The sequence below is a fragment of the Dendropsophus ebraccatus genome, chromosome 5 (assembly GCF_027789765.1).
Source record: "Dendropsophus ebraccatus isolate aDenEbr1 chromosome 5, aDenEbr1.pat, whole genome shotgun sequence".
NCBI classification, from domain to species: Eukaryota; Metazoa; Chordata; class Amphibia; order Anura; family Hylidae; genus Dendropsophus; species Dendropsophus ebraccatus.
The window spans coordinates 74,368,175-74,384,559 of record NC_091458.1 but is presented as its reverse complement, the minus strand read 5'-3'; the positions used below and the strand labels follow the sequence as shown (position 1 = coordinate 74,384,559).

At 39.3% G+C, this 16,385-nt stretch overlaps 1 protein-coding gene across 5 annotated transcripts in view; it reads left to right on the top strand.

Annotated features, from left to right (window-relative positions):
• Positions 1–16,385, top strand: part of DIAPH3 (diaphanous related formin 3) — a 582,937-nt gene that overhangs the window by 323,007 nt on the left and 243,545 nt on the right. The gene's annotated exons all lie outside the window — the stretch shown is intronic.

Below are 16,385 nucleotides of genomic sequence, written 5' to 3'. Positions count from 1 at the left end.
CTTACTTAATACAATCTGTTCAAGTAAAAAGTGTCCTTTTATCAACTGCAAACACCATGACGTATGATATGAAATAAGGTATGAAAAACGCTACATTTACCCTTTACACCTGTGTAGAGATGTCAGAATGACAGTGTCACTTTAACATTCTTCCAGTTGTGATTCATCGTTTCCTTCCTGCTTCTCCCCATACATATGTGTTTTTAACTAATAAAGATTTTCCATATTGCGATAATTCTGAGGTTCAGTTGTTTTTCTATTGGTTTGTTAGTTCATGACTAGAACCCAATATATGTGTATAAATACGTAACACTAAGGGTCCATTTACACAGAAAGATTATCTGACAGATTATCTGCCAAAGATTTGAAGCCAAAGCCAGAAACAGACTTCAAACAGAGATCAGGTCATAAAGGAAAGACTGAGATTTGTCCCCTTTTCAAATCCATTCCTGGCTTTGGCTTCAAATCTTTGGCAGATAATCTGTCAGATAATCTTTCTGTGTAAATGGACCCTTAGTCTCCATCCGTAGTATGAGACAGTTATTGTCGTAGGCTGAGGGAGATCTGCGTAACTTAATTTTGGTGTACATATCATAGAGCTATCTTGAGAAGTGAGCTCAGCAAAGCATTGTCCCAGAGAGGCTTTTTCAGCATTTTCAAGATAATATCTTTAAATACAGATTATTTATTTATTTTGTTTGCTTGATGCCAAACTAATTCTGACAGTTTATGTAAAGAAGAGAAAGTAAAAGGTTATTTCGGGTAATCAAGCTCGAAAAATCCCAATAGACATTTAAGGGGGGGCATTTATGAAACTTAGGGCAGGGGCGAACGCCAGGGAGAAGGCGTAAATCATGATCTAAATCTACATTTGCTGGAAGCAGGTGTAGATTTGTTGCGCCTGGTTTAGGGTCGGACACACAGCCGGACGGATTCTGCCTTAAATGAGGGCAGCATAAATTAATAACAGAAATGCTGAACAGATCGGTGTATTACTTACATAGTTTTGTTTAGCCATTTTCCTAATATGCAGGATAATAGGATTCTTGCCCCACCCCTACCCCGCCCTTCAGCTGCTGATTGACGGTTGACTGCCTGTAGACAGCATGGACAGATAACTGCCAATCAGCTGCTGGTGAGCGGGGTTATCTGCTTCTCATGAATATTGAGGACTACTGGGCCCATGTACATAATGGAGAGAACTACTTATTGTCCATGTTATCCAGGAGGATATCTCTTTACCAGCTGCACAGAACAATGTAAGTGATACATTATTCTGTTCAGCTTCTCCGTCACTAGTTTTTGCTACTCTTACATAGGACAACATAAACCTACTGACAGTCTCTTTATTGAATTACAACGGGATTTCAGCATGACAGCATGGTGTGCTTTTGAACTCCTTTTTTTATTTTATTTTTTTTGCATTGAATATTAAGCTGAATCACCCAACAGGGCTCCAGTGCAGTTGTGAAACCAACCCAATGCCCATTCAACTATTAGCATCATATCTTCCCTAGATCAGCATTAAATGCTAAAACACTGCATTTTAAATAGTCATGAATGCTCATATGTACTTGGAATTGCTCCTAAACATCACTACCCTTTCCATCTTCAGTGTAGTATCTTGTATAAAGAAAGCTGTTTCCTCCATCTTCCAGCTAGTATTAAATACCTTTGGCTGAAGGATATAACATCCGAGTCATTATAGTCTTGCAGTTCAGCAGGGGAAATTTTCCTTTTCGCTAATGAGCAACCCATATCACTAGTTCTAAAGATCTGCTTCATTAAAATTACTGCTTTACGGAAAGGTAATGACTTGCAGCTTTGCTGTTAGTGTTTCAGAGGAAATATTTTTTGTCCATTATTTTATCTGTGTGTGCCATTGTAATATGTCCCATGTTATGGCCTTTTAAAGATGCATCTGTTCATTACCTGCAATACTAGTTTTATTAATTGACATTGATTTACCTAAAGCCATTTCCATCTTAATGCACAACTTCTTTTCCCCCCAGTTAGAAAAGCAACAGTAATTACTTAAACTAGTGCGATGAAAATCAAAGCACTGGTGTGCATATCTCAAAGTAAATAAATGTGCTGGAAAGTCTCACTCATTTATTCTTGCTTTAAAACTTTCCTATCTGTAAACAGTTTACAGTTTTAAAATTGCCCCGAGCCTATTAAACAACTTTGGCCACTTTCATTTTGGTTTGATAGAACATGATCATCGGGGGTATGATGTAAAAAAAGTTTATGCAAGTCTTGTAAAATCATACTTTGTATTGGCAGAGTAATGGACATGCTAGTGACTTAAAGAAAAATGTAACTCAAACTTAATACAAATGAAATATCAACAGCACTCTCTCGTGGTTATGTTAAATAGGAATTTTCTTTATTTTGTTAAAATTGAGGCTTGCTTTACATTCCGTAAAATTAAAGTTATATAGGAGGGGGAAAAATCAGGCTGTAAATAATGAGCATGTTGATTATTTGGACAGTCATAATCACAGCCATCATTCTATACAGTGTGTGCCCTGTTGGCCCATTTCCCATTGACTTAAATGAAGGCCCATTGAAGGGAGAGAATGTATGGCTGGTAAGATGAACCCACACCATACCCAGAAGGTGTTGGCCGCTATCTACAGCTGACACCCACCAGTAATGACTGACATTAAAGATCACTCTGAGGCCAGTAATTTAACTGTTTAAATACCACAATCAATAGTAATTGTGGGATTTAAACAGTTTAGCGGTGCATAGCTGTAATCTTGGGGTGACAACCAACTGTCATGGCAGCCTGAGACTTTTACTCAGCTACTGGGAGACCGGGCTAAAGGGTTCAATTTCTAATTAGACACTGATCTTTAAGCCCCCATCTCATGGGGCAAGGAGCTCACTATCTCCTCATTCCCTGCTCACTGCCAGCCCTATTACATGCGCCAACAGCGAGCAGGTAAGTGCGGGGGTCAGGGAGCTGCAGGGGGGATCCCTATCCTTTAAAGATCGTCCGGGGAGCCCATAGAGGATAGAGGCGGTCTGCTGCCACCGCTCCTATTGCTCTGAGCTATAGATTGTTGCTATCTGCATGGTTGCTCTTTCAAAATGTTGAACGACAACGATCAGCCGAAATTGTGCATGTCAGCTGATCATTGTCTTCTATTACATGTAGCGATTAGCGGACGAATACTACTGATAATCTCTTTGTGTAATAGGGCTTTAAGGGTGCAGCAAAGACAACCCTGAGTAGCCCAGCCAGAGCCCAAAGTTTTAAAGATGAAAACTTGTCCTTGAGAGGATATGGGAGAGGATATCCTGTAGAAGAGCATAGGTGATGAAGTGTTTTTTGGAAAGTCTTTTATCCTAAATAGTGATGGAGGCACCTTCAAGTGTAGCATCTAATGTTGAGGAATTACCTACGATGTTCATCTTTTAATAGTGTAGGTTTAGTAGGTCGAATTACAATCTGTATCTGATGTGATAAGTATTAAAGAAGAGAGAGAGGTCCAAAATCAGTGTAATAGTTTTTATTTTTATGACATTAAAGGGATTTTCCAACCTATAATAATATTTTGATAAATACCTTCCTGTGATATATACTGTATCTCTTTCCTACTCCCCCGGAGCTACCAAATGTTATGTTTCCCCTACTGTTTGCTTTCTTTTGATGACATATATGCAATGATTTGGGGGTTTGCGGGAACAAAATATCAGTTCCATCATAGTAGTCTAAAGTCAAAACAAAGATTCCCGGCTGCCATGGAATTTATGCAGAAAATCAATAGGTGATTTACTAACAGGATGGATGGCTGTGTTGTTGACAGTAATAGTTTTCCTGCATAGTTAGTTACTCCTCTCTCTCTTAGTCTGTATATAGTGATTGTGTTCTAACCCTGTTAAAATCAAGTTGCCTTAAAGAAGAAGAGCATAGAAAACATTTTTTTTTTTTAGTCAGACCTACGGCTACTTTTAATAAAAGTCATGAGAAAGAGGTTTAAGAACCAGAGCTGTATGCGATTAGCAACATTTTACAATATGTGTAACAGTAACAGTTTGGTTTAATGTCATTTTATGACAATTGAATGGTTGCTGGCATTTCCGAATTGTCGCTGTATGTGTTTTTCAGATAATGGCCGCCTTTCTATTTTTGTCTTAACAATTCAAATTGGTCCATAACATTACAAAAAGCAAATTAATTATAACAGCATCTCTTCTGTTCCCTTTTTGTTAGTGAAAAGGGCATTTTATGAGAGCGTACTGAGTTGCATTGTGTGCTGTACAAACAGGTTTTTTGCATAACATATATATGAATGGCAGCATATGTTTTAAGGGTGATTACTCCATGTACTTCTTGAATTGCAAATGGAAACCATATGGCAGCATACTTATAACTACCTTTTATTTTTTTAAATTTTTCTTTATTATACATAATGGCACAGATTGGCACTAGCAAGACTATGTGGCCCTACCTGTTTTTGTTGGAGACCCTCTCCTTTATTTATATAGCACCAAGCTATTCTGCAGCACTGTGCAAAGCTTCTCATCACTTGGATCTGTCCCTGTCTTCAGTGTGGATTACTATCTTTATGCAAAAACCACCTCTTATGTTTTTTAGAGTGTGAATGGAAACTGTAGTAAAAGAGAGAAACCCACACAAATATGGGGAAACCATGCAAACTCCTTGCCAATGTTAGAAAAAAAACAAAGTCTCGCCCTTTGAATGGAGTAAAAACTTCACAACGTTTTTTATTTCACATGGGGTAATACCGAGGGACAGGCAAAAGCACTGGTTGACATGTTTTGGTGACGCTTGTCTTGCTCACAACCTCTAATGTTAAATGATAGCTTTCACTGCAATTAGCCCCTTGATGGACCATGATGTAAGCATACGTCATGGTGTCGCCAGTGGGATTCAGCGATTGTTCATTTAGAGGTTGTTGCCAAAATGCGTCAACCTGTGCTTGTGTCTGTTTGTCTTTATTATCCCATGTTAAATAAATAAAATTGTGAAGTTTTTACTCCATTCAAGGTGCTGGACTTGTTTTCTCTTATGTTGTTCTTATTCCAAATTTTTCCATGCAATGTTTGGAGAGCAAGAGCCCGGTGAGCTGACCAACAAGGGTTTGATGGGTTAACACTTTGTCAATGTTGCCCAAGAAAGATTTTACTACACTTTGTTTAGCTTTAGAGGTAAAAAGTAGTTATAAGGAAAGCTTACACATCACAGTTAAAATCTTTAAACTTGATTTTATTTCCCCCTAACCCAATTTTTTATTATGTTATGTATTAGTGACCATTTACCACTAAAAGTACCAATGGCTTCTTGGAGTATCTGTGAAATCTCTGGTCCCAGAGACAGTTCTTTTGTAATGTCATTATGATCAGTGGGATGTATATGCTAGATTTATACTTACGAAGCCTCACAGGGCTGTCCAGTGTTAGGGTATCTTTCATGCACAGCCAACAGTTTACTTTCATTGCTGACAGATTGTGTGGAGGCAAAGATGAAAACATTATATTACTACTTAAAGCGAATGTACTACTGGTACAAGCGAATGTACTACTGATCCTTCAAACGGATCCGGTCTATTACTGAGCACCGGCCGGGCATGATGCACTGGGGGCGAGCCGGCCAGCCCACAGTGTGACGAAACTCCCTCCTCTCTGTGACGCGGCTCTATTAGAATCAATGGAGCTGCGTCACTGAGGGGAGGGTAGATTGTCGCACTAGCACTGTAAATTTGCTCATGCCTACTTTCCGAATATATATATTTTTTTTCTTGTCAAATCTTTTTATTGAGATAAAGGCAAACAATAACAAGAAAGCAAGCCAACATAGCTTGCACATTAAGGCTATGTTCACACTACGTATGAGACCGGCCGTTCCGTGACCCCAGCCGGGTCACGGAACGGCCGGTCCCTGGCCGGATCATCTCGGCCGGTCCCTGGCCGGATCATCTCGGCCGGTCCCTGGCCGGATCATCTCGGCCGGTCTCTGGCCGGATCATCTCGGCCAGTACTTAAGTACTTTTTCCGGCCGCAGAGCTCTGGTGCGCCCGCATCAGAGCTTCCCATAGCACACAGTGAAGCGAGCGGCCGGAGCCGCTCACTTCACTGTGTGAACTGACAGGTCTTTCTGCGGCCGGAATTCAGTGAATTCCGGACGCAGAAAACTGACCTGTCAGTTATTTGCGGGGCCGCACAGATCCCGTCCGGAGCGTATACGATGTGTGTACGCTCCGGCCGGGATCCTATTGCTTAATAGTCTTCGTTCCGCTGTGCAAAAACTACAAACTAAAAACTACGTAAAACCACGGCCGTAGTTTTACGTAGTGTGAACATAGCCTCACAGTACAATATTCAACATTGATAAGAGGGCTGATTTGGGGCAGAGGGTTTGAGATATGGTGGAGTCGTCAAGTCCATTATCCATCTATGGAGGGGGGAAACAACAATGGTGGAAAATAATATCTTGCATTCCAGAAGTAGTCCATACTACTTCTCCCAAATAGGTGTCTAGCGTAAGTGAACAGTTATGAGCTATATATCTGTCTATATTAATCAAATACAATATTATACAATTTTCCAGAGACTATAGCAATACTTGCTAAGTAAAATTTCTTTTATTACAATGAGAGTGCCTGTTGGCATTTCATGCTGGGCAGCATAGGTGAGATTCTATGAAGACAACACTTTTTTTAATACAGTAGAAAACCACGGCACTCGTTTTTTTCATGCAAGAATAAGTGAGGGTTTTATTTAACAAAGTGATACAAGGTATTTACTCCGACCATAGACAGAAAGTACATGAGACCAACAATGTATTGTGCAACGTTTCGGTCCGACCAGGACCTTCCTCAGGCCAAAGGGTCTCTCGTGTGCTGTATGCAAGAAGAAGAGGGGTCGGTGGAGTGTGAAAAAATGAGTGCCGTAGTTTTCTACTGTACAAGACTAATGGTTGAAGAACCCAGTTACCACTGAGCACCGGCTCTACAATTTAAGGCGGAGGTGTACAGCACTGATCCTATACAAACACTTTTTTTAATGGCAGCTTTTTTCTCTTACCCATTCAACTTTTAATGTCAGAGAGAGCTGTGCCTAGCTGTTCCCTATTTAGTCTGATCCCCCACTGCTGGCTTTTCCTGGGGATCTGCAGTCGTCATTTTATTGGCTCCTGTGACATTTCATATTGGCAGAAACTGCCTGCTCTGCACAATATTGGCTGAGCAGGCAGTTATCTACGTATGTAAAACATAAAAGGAAACTGGAAGAATAAGACACAGTGGGGGCTGGCATTTCTTGGCATTTTGAAAAGAAACCTATCTATCTATCTGATATACACACACACACACATATATATATATATATATATATATATATATATATATATATATATATCTGATATATATAATATATCTCTATCTGATATATATATATATATATATATATATATATATATATATATATCTGAGATAGATATATATATATATATATATATATATATATATAGATATATATAGATATATATAGATATATATATATATATATATATATATATATATATATATATATATATATATACACAAACACACATATGTATATACACATATGTTTATATCAGATAGTTTTTTTTTTTTTCAAATGCCAAGAAATGTCAGCCCCCACTGTGTCTTATATACATATACATACAGTTTGCAAGCCATTCACTTTTAGGGCTATGTTCACACTACGTATATTTGAGGCTGTATTTGGTCCTCAAGTTTGATCCTCATAGCAACCAAAACCAGGAGTGGATTGAAAACACAGAAAGGATCTGTTCACACAATGTTGAAATTGAGTGGATGGCCGCCATATAATGGCAAATATTTGCTGTTATTTTAAAACAACGGCTGTTATATTGAAATAATGGCAGTAATTTACTGTTATATGGCGGCCATCCACTCAATTTCAACATTGTGTGGACAGAGCCTTTCTGTGTTTTCAATTCACTCCTGGTTTTGGTTGCTATGAGGCCTGAAATATACAGCCTCAAATATACTTAGTGTGAACCCAGCCTTAAGCTGTAACCTTACCATTAAATGTGTGCAAACTCAATGGGCACATTTCTTTTCCTCACAGAAGTGACCCAAATCAGGTGTTTTACCCTTTGTTTACATCTTTACTAATTACTGACATAAAAGGTTTTTTTAGTGCAGGCAGGGTTTGTTTTGTGACAAGTGGCTTAGTCTGGATTTATAGTAATAAAGAAGTACACTTATTGGGCCTGATCACTCAATGCTGCTGTTTTTCTAAACACGAGTCCCACCGTGGTCCTTCTTTTCTTTTTCCCCACATAAGTATATTTCTCTTGGCTTCATGATCCCGCATCATTTCTGGTGAAAATGAAGCCGGTCAGCGCGTGGAGTAGGTGAGTAGTACATGGGATGACAGGATCTCCTGTTATCTCTGCCGCCGGGCGGTAGTGGGGGTGATCCGTGCCACGATCCGCACTGGACATATCCTATTTTTTCGCGGCACGGATCATGTGAATGGCCAAATTCACTTCAATGGGCCCTTAAATTGTCCGTGGTTGCTGATCCGCGACCCCGGACAATTTCATGGGATGTGTGAATAAGGCCATACTGACAAAAATACTTTGCATGAACATAGCTTCAGTTGAACTTTGCATATTTCCTTTATTTTGACCTGACTAGTTGGCTCAACCCCCCCCCCCCCCGCCCCCCGCTTCTTCACCCATCTCACACAGCATGTGTCTCAAACTCATACAGGATGAAGAATAGAAACTGCAGCATGCCCTCTTTTACTGTTGTGTTTTTTTCACTTTCCTTCTCCTCTAGTTTTTACTAAACATGAGCTTTTTATTGACTAGAAGTTTATAAACATTTATAAAGAGCTTCCAGGCAGCAAAAAGGGTGCTGCAGGAAAAAGAAAAAGGTGAAGCTTTTCGCTAATTAGATATTTTCTAGCATTTTATGTGTTCTTGTGTACAACCGATGTACTGTATTTTTTTAACCACATATATACCTTAAACCTTGTACTACTACAGTTCTAAAGGTGAAAACAGCACAACTTATCATGTTTTACCCCAGATAACATTCCCTTCTGCATCTAATCAGCTTGTGTATTAATAATCTATTTTACATTTTCTGTTTTTATTTTTTATGTTGCAGTTTGTTCAGTCTAATAACTGTCTTTAGTGCTGTATGTAGGGCACCTTTTTATTCTTAGCTTACTTTTCCTTTTCCCCAACAGCTATTCTGAAAAATTCTATTTATACAGACCTGAATTACAGATAAACCATGGCAGGACTGTACAATGCCTTAACCATTCTATCAAAAGCCCAGGACTTAATGTGAGAGGATAATTCAGTTGCACTCACTACTAAGCCTGTGGACTTTTTCCTCTGTAGATACCATCATTAACCTGCCAAAGTATAAATTGTCTTCTGAGCTTTGAACTATAGCATACCAGGGAGAAAACATTCTCTTTAAGAAACATTTGATATGCCTAGACCCGAGTTCACAAGTCTTGCACAAGAAGGGTTTACTATGTTTGTCTTGAGCCACATAAATAATTTCCTTGGTTGTCCAAGTATATAGAATGCTGTAGACCTTTATCTAGTAGAGAACAGCATATTAAAGAAATGTGTTGTTTTTTTTGTATTATGTCTTGTTCTTGTCTGTTTACGGCACCAACATGGAATAAGTAACCAGAATTGCTATCAGAAGATTAGCTAGATTAATGGGCATAGATAAACAGTCCTCGGCATTTGTGCCTTCCCTATAAACTCTTATTTGTTCCACACAATGGAAAGCTTCATAGGCTCACCCTTGTTCTGTTATCATTGGCTATGTTTTTTTTCAATCAGCATGAGTTTATTTTTATTTTTATTATTTTTCACACTTTTGATACTATATGTGAAAGCTACTACAAAGTCTAATAGGATCTCCATGTATAATCTTTTTTTTTCCATTAATGTGTACATGATATTATAGCAAGCTCCTACCCATTTCTAAAATGATTTATACTTCCCATTCCATCATTTATTAGCTGTGTGTTTATCATGAGATGCTGTTGATATGTAGTTTAACTCTGTGCATGTAGGTATTGAGTATATATAAAATGCCAAAGAGTAGAGAACAAAAAGGGGACCAAAACGTAAACATCACATGTATCTGCATAAATTAATAGGATATGTTTATATGGGCAGAATAAAGAAAAAAAAAAATAAAAACTCAAGCATCTACCTTACGTATGCTTCACGCAATGATTCTTCGCCATGTGACCAGAAATCGTCATGTAGCCCTAGCCTTAAGCAAATTGCCTAAAGCAGCTCACTTGAGCTCACACCCTCCCCGAGCTCTGATCCCACTGTCCCACTCCACTGCTAATCACTAGAATGGTCGGCTAGCCAGGGGCGACTTGGCACCCTGTGGGTGAGGCAGTGTTCCAAACGGCCTTACCAGACAGAGAACTTCATTTAAACTGCTCAGGAAGGATGTCAAGAATGAAGATAAGATACATAGCTTCAACCTTTGTGCAATAGGGGGCTAAAAGCAGGTTAGATTTGTTTAACCTTCTGATAGTTCCTTTTTAAGCCAACTTGTCACCTTCTGCATGGAACCTATCCCTACTATAGCCTATTGTTATTATTGTTTGTGTCTGACAAAACTGATTGCCTGTGTCGCTTTTCTTCCTAACTTTGGTTCTGCCTGCCAATTCTCTGTTGGTTTCCAGTGGAAAAGTTTATACCTTTGTACAGAAAGAAAAGGAATATAAGCTCTTGGACAGCTTATCCTTCCGTAAAACAAACCATTACCTAGAAACCACCTAGTTCATTGCAGCATTCCCAAAGGATTTTCATAGTGGTCTATTATCTGCAGAGCCATATACCATAGACAAAGCACATAGAAGATATTCTCCCACTATACTTTTTAGCAAAATGTATTCTTACATTCAATAACTTTTATTGAAAATTATGGAAACATTCTCAACTCTCAGGCCCAGATTTATCAAAGGGTATGAAATATAAGCTGGTGTCAACTGTCCACAGCAACCAATCACAGTCCAGCTTTCATTTTACCAGAGCTGAAAGCTGAGCTGTGATTGGTTGCTATAGGTAGTTTACACCCCTAGTGGCTGTATTTACATTACTGACCAGAGCCATTTATTGCATGATGTCATAGAGAAGTTGAAAGACCAGAATCTGCATCAAAGGATACAACACAAGTTATCTGCTCTTCAAATGTCAGTATCCCTGCAATCAACTTATGACAATTCACAAAAACTTGAAACAAGCTTATATTGTAGAAGCAGACAATTGCCTGGTAGTGGCCATGTTAGTAGACTCCAACACGTCCACATAGTCATATTTTGGTTGGAACTTAAACAGAGAAGGGTATACTAGATTTGCAGTATAGCTTTATTTTGAACCAATTCATTGTTTGCACTTGTGAAAGTGGACTTTTTAAACAAAACAATTATCGGGCAAGTGAGCTTTGGCGAGAACGACAGCAGATTGTGTCTTTTGAATGGCTATTTAAATTATATTCATCGGACGCACACACCCTTTGTAAATAGAGATCATGTGGTCAACAATGATGAATTTAGGTCCGTGCAATGATTCTGCGATTCATCTAAAATCTACTCTTCCCCTCCTGCCACAATGCTCATGTAAACTTTTCTGCTACTCCTTAGTGGTCTGTAGGGGTCTTAGTGCCCAGACCTATATAAACGGCTTACAGTTGAGGAGTTTATTGTAGTAAGTACACTTCAAAGTTCTACATAAAACATGTGAATGAAGTTTGTTGCCACTACTGTAATATCTTCAGTTCTTTGGAACAATATATTTTTGATGAGAAGCCTCAATGTACAGTTGGAGAGATTAGAGGCAATTTAACGGTTAATTAGCTGTCAATTACTGCTTTTTGTGAGACCATTAAATGTAAAATTTGTACCGATACACCATAAGCATCTAATCTTTTTCATGGCCAGCATTATTTCTTGCTTGGCATTTACCATGAACTAAATAAATATGTATTAGTGTATTTAACCTTTACTGTTGACATTCTTCAAATTATGCATGTGTGATATATTTGTGAAAAGCATGTTCTGCCCTGTGTAAACATACTCAGGATGCATACTGTGGTGCAGCTTATAGCCTGCAAATAGCCTTAGAGTGAGTAGGTACATGTAACACATCATAGGTTGAAGGCAGACAAAACGTGGCCTGTGTTATCTGCTGGGAAGCAGCTGAGTGACTGTTCCATAATATATAACCAAAGCAATCTGATGAACCGCCCACTAGATTTCATACACAGCAGGTGAATGAGTATTGAACGTGTTACCAATTTTCTAATTAAATATATTTCTAAAGATGTTATTGACATGAAATTCTCACCAGATGTCAGGTACAACCCATCCAATCCGCACAGGCAAAGAAATCAAACCATAGATGTCAATAAATTATGTGTAATAATGAAAAATTACTCAGGGAAAAAGTATTGAAAATGCTTACTGAAATGTATTTAATATTTTGTACAAAAGCCTTTGTTGGTGATGATGACTTCAAGACAGGTGGCAGCAGATTTTTAACAACTATGCCTTGGTACATTTGTCCAAGCCCTGTATGCTGAATAGTCCCTCACCATGATGATCACACCTCCAACCGTCACAGTTGGTATAGTGTTTCTGGGGTGATATGAGCAAATTTACAGTAGGAGCAAAGTAAAATCTGTGTCGCTCCTCCCCGGGTGCCAGGAAAAGCTCAATACACTCCTAGAGAACTTCTCCCAGTTTTCCAGGAGTGGATCCAGCTACCCTGGCACCTGGAGCAGTATGGACTTCAACGCCAGCAGCCTGATAAGCTGCTGTCCAATCATCACTAAGTGCTTTGTTTCATTCCTACTATAACCCCTTCCCGCACGAGGACGTAACTGTACGTCCTCGTGTGGGTGGGAGAGTTCAGAGCGGGGCCGCGCGGCAACCCCGCTCTGAACCGCCGCCGTCCCGGGTGCGGCATGTAGCATGGGGCCGAGGCTGTCAGCGGGCACGGTCTGATCGCCGTGCCCGCTAATTAAGTCTTCAGTAGCAGCTGAAGACTTACTGCAGCAGTTCCCTGGTGGTTTATAACCCCCCGTGATGTGTTCACGGAGGAGCGATCTCCGTATCCGGAGCCGGCCGGGGTCTGCGCTGTAATGGCGCTGATCCCGGCTCGGAATTCTATTGCTTTTGGCTGCAGCAGCCAAAGGCAATAGAACACTGATCTCATTGATGCATGCTGTATATCCTATACAGCATAGATCTCTATGAGAGATCAGTCTGCATATACTAGAAGTCCCCCAGAGGGGCTTCTAGTATATGTATAAAAAAATAAAATAAAATATTAATAAAAATAATAAAAAGCTCCCTCCCCTAATAAAAGTCAGAATCACCCCCCTTTTTCCATTTTATAAATAAAAATAAATAAACATGTTTGGTATCGCCGCGTGCATAATCCCCCAAACTATTAATTTATCACAAAAAAATCTCAAAGTGCAAAATTGCACATTTTTGGTCGCATCAAATCCAGAAAAATTGTAATAAAAAGCGATCAAAAGGTCGCATATGCGCAATCAAGGTTTCGATAGAAAGAACACATCATGGCACAAAAAATGACACCTCACACATCCCCATAGACCAAAGGATAAAAGCGTTATCAGCATGGGAATGGAGCGATTTTAAGGAACATATATTTGTTAACAATGGTTTGAATTTTTTACAAGCCATAAAATAAAATAAGTTATACATGTTACATATCGTTTTAATCGTACCGACTTAAGGGAACATATATAACGTGTCAATTTTTCTATAGGACACACGGCGTAAAAACGAATCCCCCCAAAGAAAAATAATTGTGTTTTATTTATTTTTTTTCAATTTCACAGCACATATATATTTTTTTTCTAGTTTCACAGCATATTTTATGCAAAAATTCAGCCAGTCATTGCAAAGTACAATTAGTGACACAAAAAATAAGGGCTCATGTGGGTCTGTAGGTGTAAAAATGCAACTGCTATGGCCTTTTAAGCACAAGGAGGAAAAAACGAAAATGCAAAAACAAAAATTAGCCCGGTCCAGAAATGGTTAAATTTGCTCATCCCTAATTATAGCATCCAAAGAGTTCAGTGGTGGTCTCCTTCTTCCAGTGTTTTGCAGTCTCGTCTAAATGTTGTTAAGCAATCTTTAAATGAGCTTGTTGGCTATGTTCCCACACAGTATTTTTGCTCAGTATTTTGCAATCAAAACCAGGAGTTTATTGAAGACACAGAACACAATCAATTTCAACAGTGCTTTTAAAACATAGCCATTCTGTGTTTTCAATCCTCTCCTGGTTTTGGTTGCAAAATACTGAGCAAAACTACTGTGTGGGAACCATAGCCTGAGCATGCTTTATGTTCAGCAGTGAAGTATTGCATGATGGTTGTCCATACAGGCCATGGAGGTTGAGTGCATTACTATTGTTTTCTTTTTCCACAAGTGGTCCTTGGCTCTTGGACAACTCTTCAGATAATTCTTTTTTCCTCTTCTTTTAAAATCTGGTGAGAAACACCCAGTCCTGGACGATTTATTCTGAAATTATATTCTTTGGACTTTTGGCTTATGGCCCCCAAAAGTGTTTACTGGAACCTTCAGTAGTTTAAAGCAGCTCTGTACCCACAATCTGACCCCTCCAAACCACACATACCTTCAGATAGCTGCTTTTAATCCAAGATCTGTCCTGGGGTCAGGTCGGCAGGTGATGCAGTTATTGTCCTAAAAAACAACTTTTAAACTTGCGGTCCTGTGCCCTATGGCCGTGGCTTAGATTGTGTATGCATTAGGATGGCACATTCTCTGTCCCTCCTCCCCGCCCTCCTCATCATTAGGAATGCTCCAGGCAGATTGTCTCCTATTCCCCACCTGTGTCAGCCCGGAATATGGGCTGGATTGTTGACACACCTGTGCAATATTCAGTCAGGAGAAAATGTTTCAGTGGCATTCCTAAGAGGGTGGGGAGGAGGGACAGAGGGGTGGTGCAAAGTTAGGGCATCGATACTCCCGTTGGGCACAGGGCTGCAAGTTTAAAAGTTGTTTTTTAGGACATTTACTGCATCACCTGCCGAACGGACCCCAGGACAGATCTTGGATTAAAAGCAGCTTATCCGAAGGTACAAGTGGTTTGAAGGGGTCAAATTGTGGGTACAGAGTCGCTTTAAAAATTGTTCTGTAACCAATGCCATTAATATGTTTTGCAACAATAAGGTTGTGAAGGTCTTGACACAACTTACTGGTTTTACCCATCATGGGATATTTGTAGCCTTTCTTTTGTGCCATCCTGGTAATATGACACCTTTTTATACGCCATTAGTTGACCCAGCTAATATTGTCATTAAGTGGCAGATTTTAACTTGTGTCATGACTTTCCATGGCTTTTTGCACCTCTTTGTTGCCCCCCCCCACACCCGGTGTCATTTCTCATAACAAACATTATTTGTGGACCTCTATGGTTTGGTTTCAAAAAAATCAAAAAGTCGCATATGCGCAATCAAGGTACCGATAGAAAGAACACATGATGGCGCAAAAAATGACACCTCAAACAGCCCCATAGACCAAAGGATAAAAGCGTTATAAGCCTGGGAATAGAGCGATTTTAAGGAACATATATTTGTTAACAATGGTTAGAATTTTTTTTGCAAGCCATCAGATAAAATAAAAGTTATACATGTTATATATCGTTGTAATCGTAACGACTTGAGGAACATATATAACAAGTCAGTTTTACCCCAAGGCGAACAGTGTAAAAACAAAAACCCTCCAAATAAAAAAAAATGCATTATTTTTTTCTTTTTCATTTCACAACACATTACATTTTTTCCTGCTTTTGCAGTGTACTTTATGAACAAACTCAGCCTGTCATTGCAAAGTACAATTAGTGGTGCAAAAAAATAAGGGCTTATGTGGGTTTCTAGGTGACAAATGCAAATGCTATGGCCTTTTAAGCACAAGGAGGAAAAAACGAAAACACAAATTGAAATTGGCCCGATCCTCTAAGGGTTAAACTTTTGGCATGTCATAGAGACGGGTCCAAAGTTTTGCATTATTCTGAGTCTGAGTGTTCAGACTTGCACTGATCTAAGAGTGAGTGGGAATAAGACCCCTGTTCAGTGTCAATGAAATAGTTGGGCTCCTTAGACTTACATTAGATGCCGGACTCATCACATTACAGAGCCAGGAGAGAACTGCACTTAGGGCAGTCTTCTTCCGACTCGTTCTCAGGATCATAAAGTGTCTGAACACTTTTTTTCTCTAGGTTGTCCCTTTAACTGCTAAAGTTCATCCGTTGATACCATTGAGTATGTTATGTGTATAAG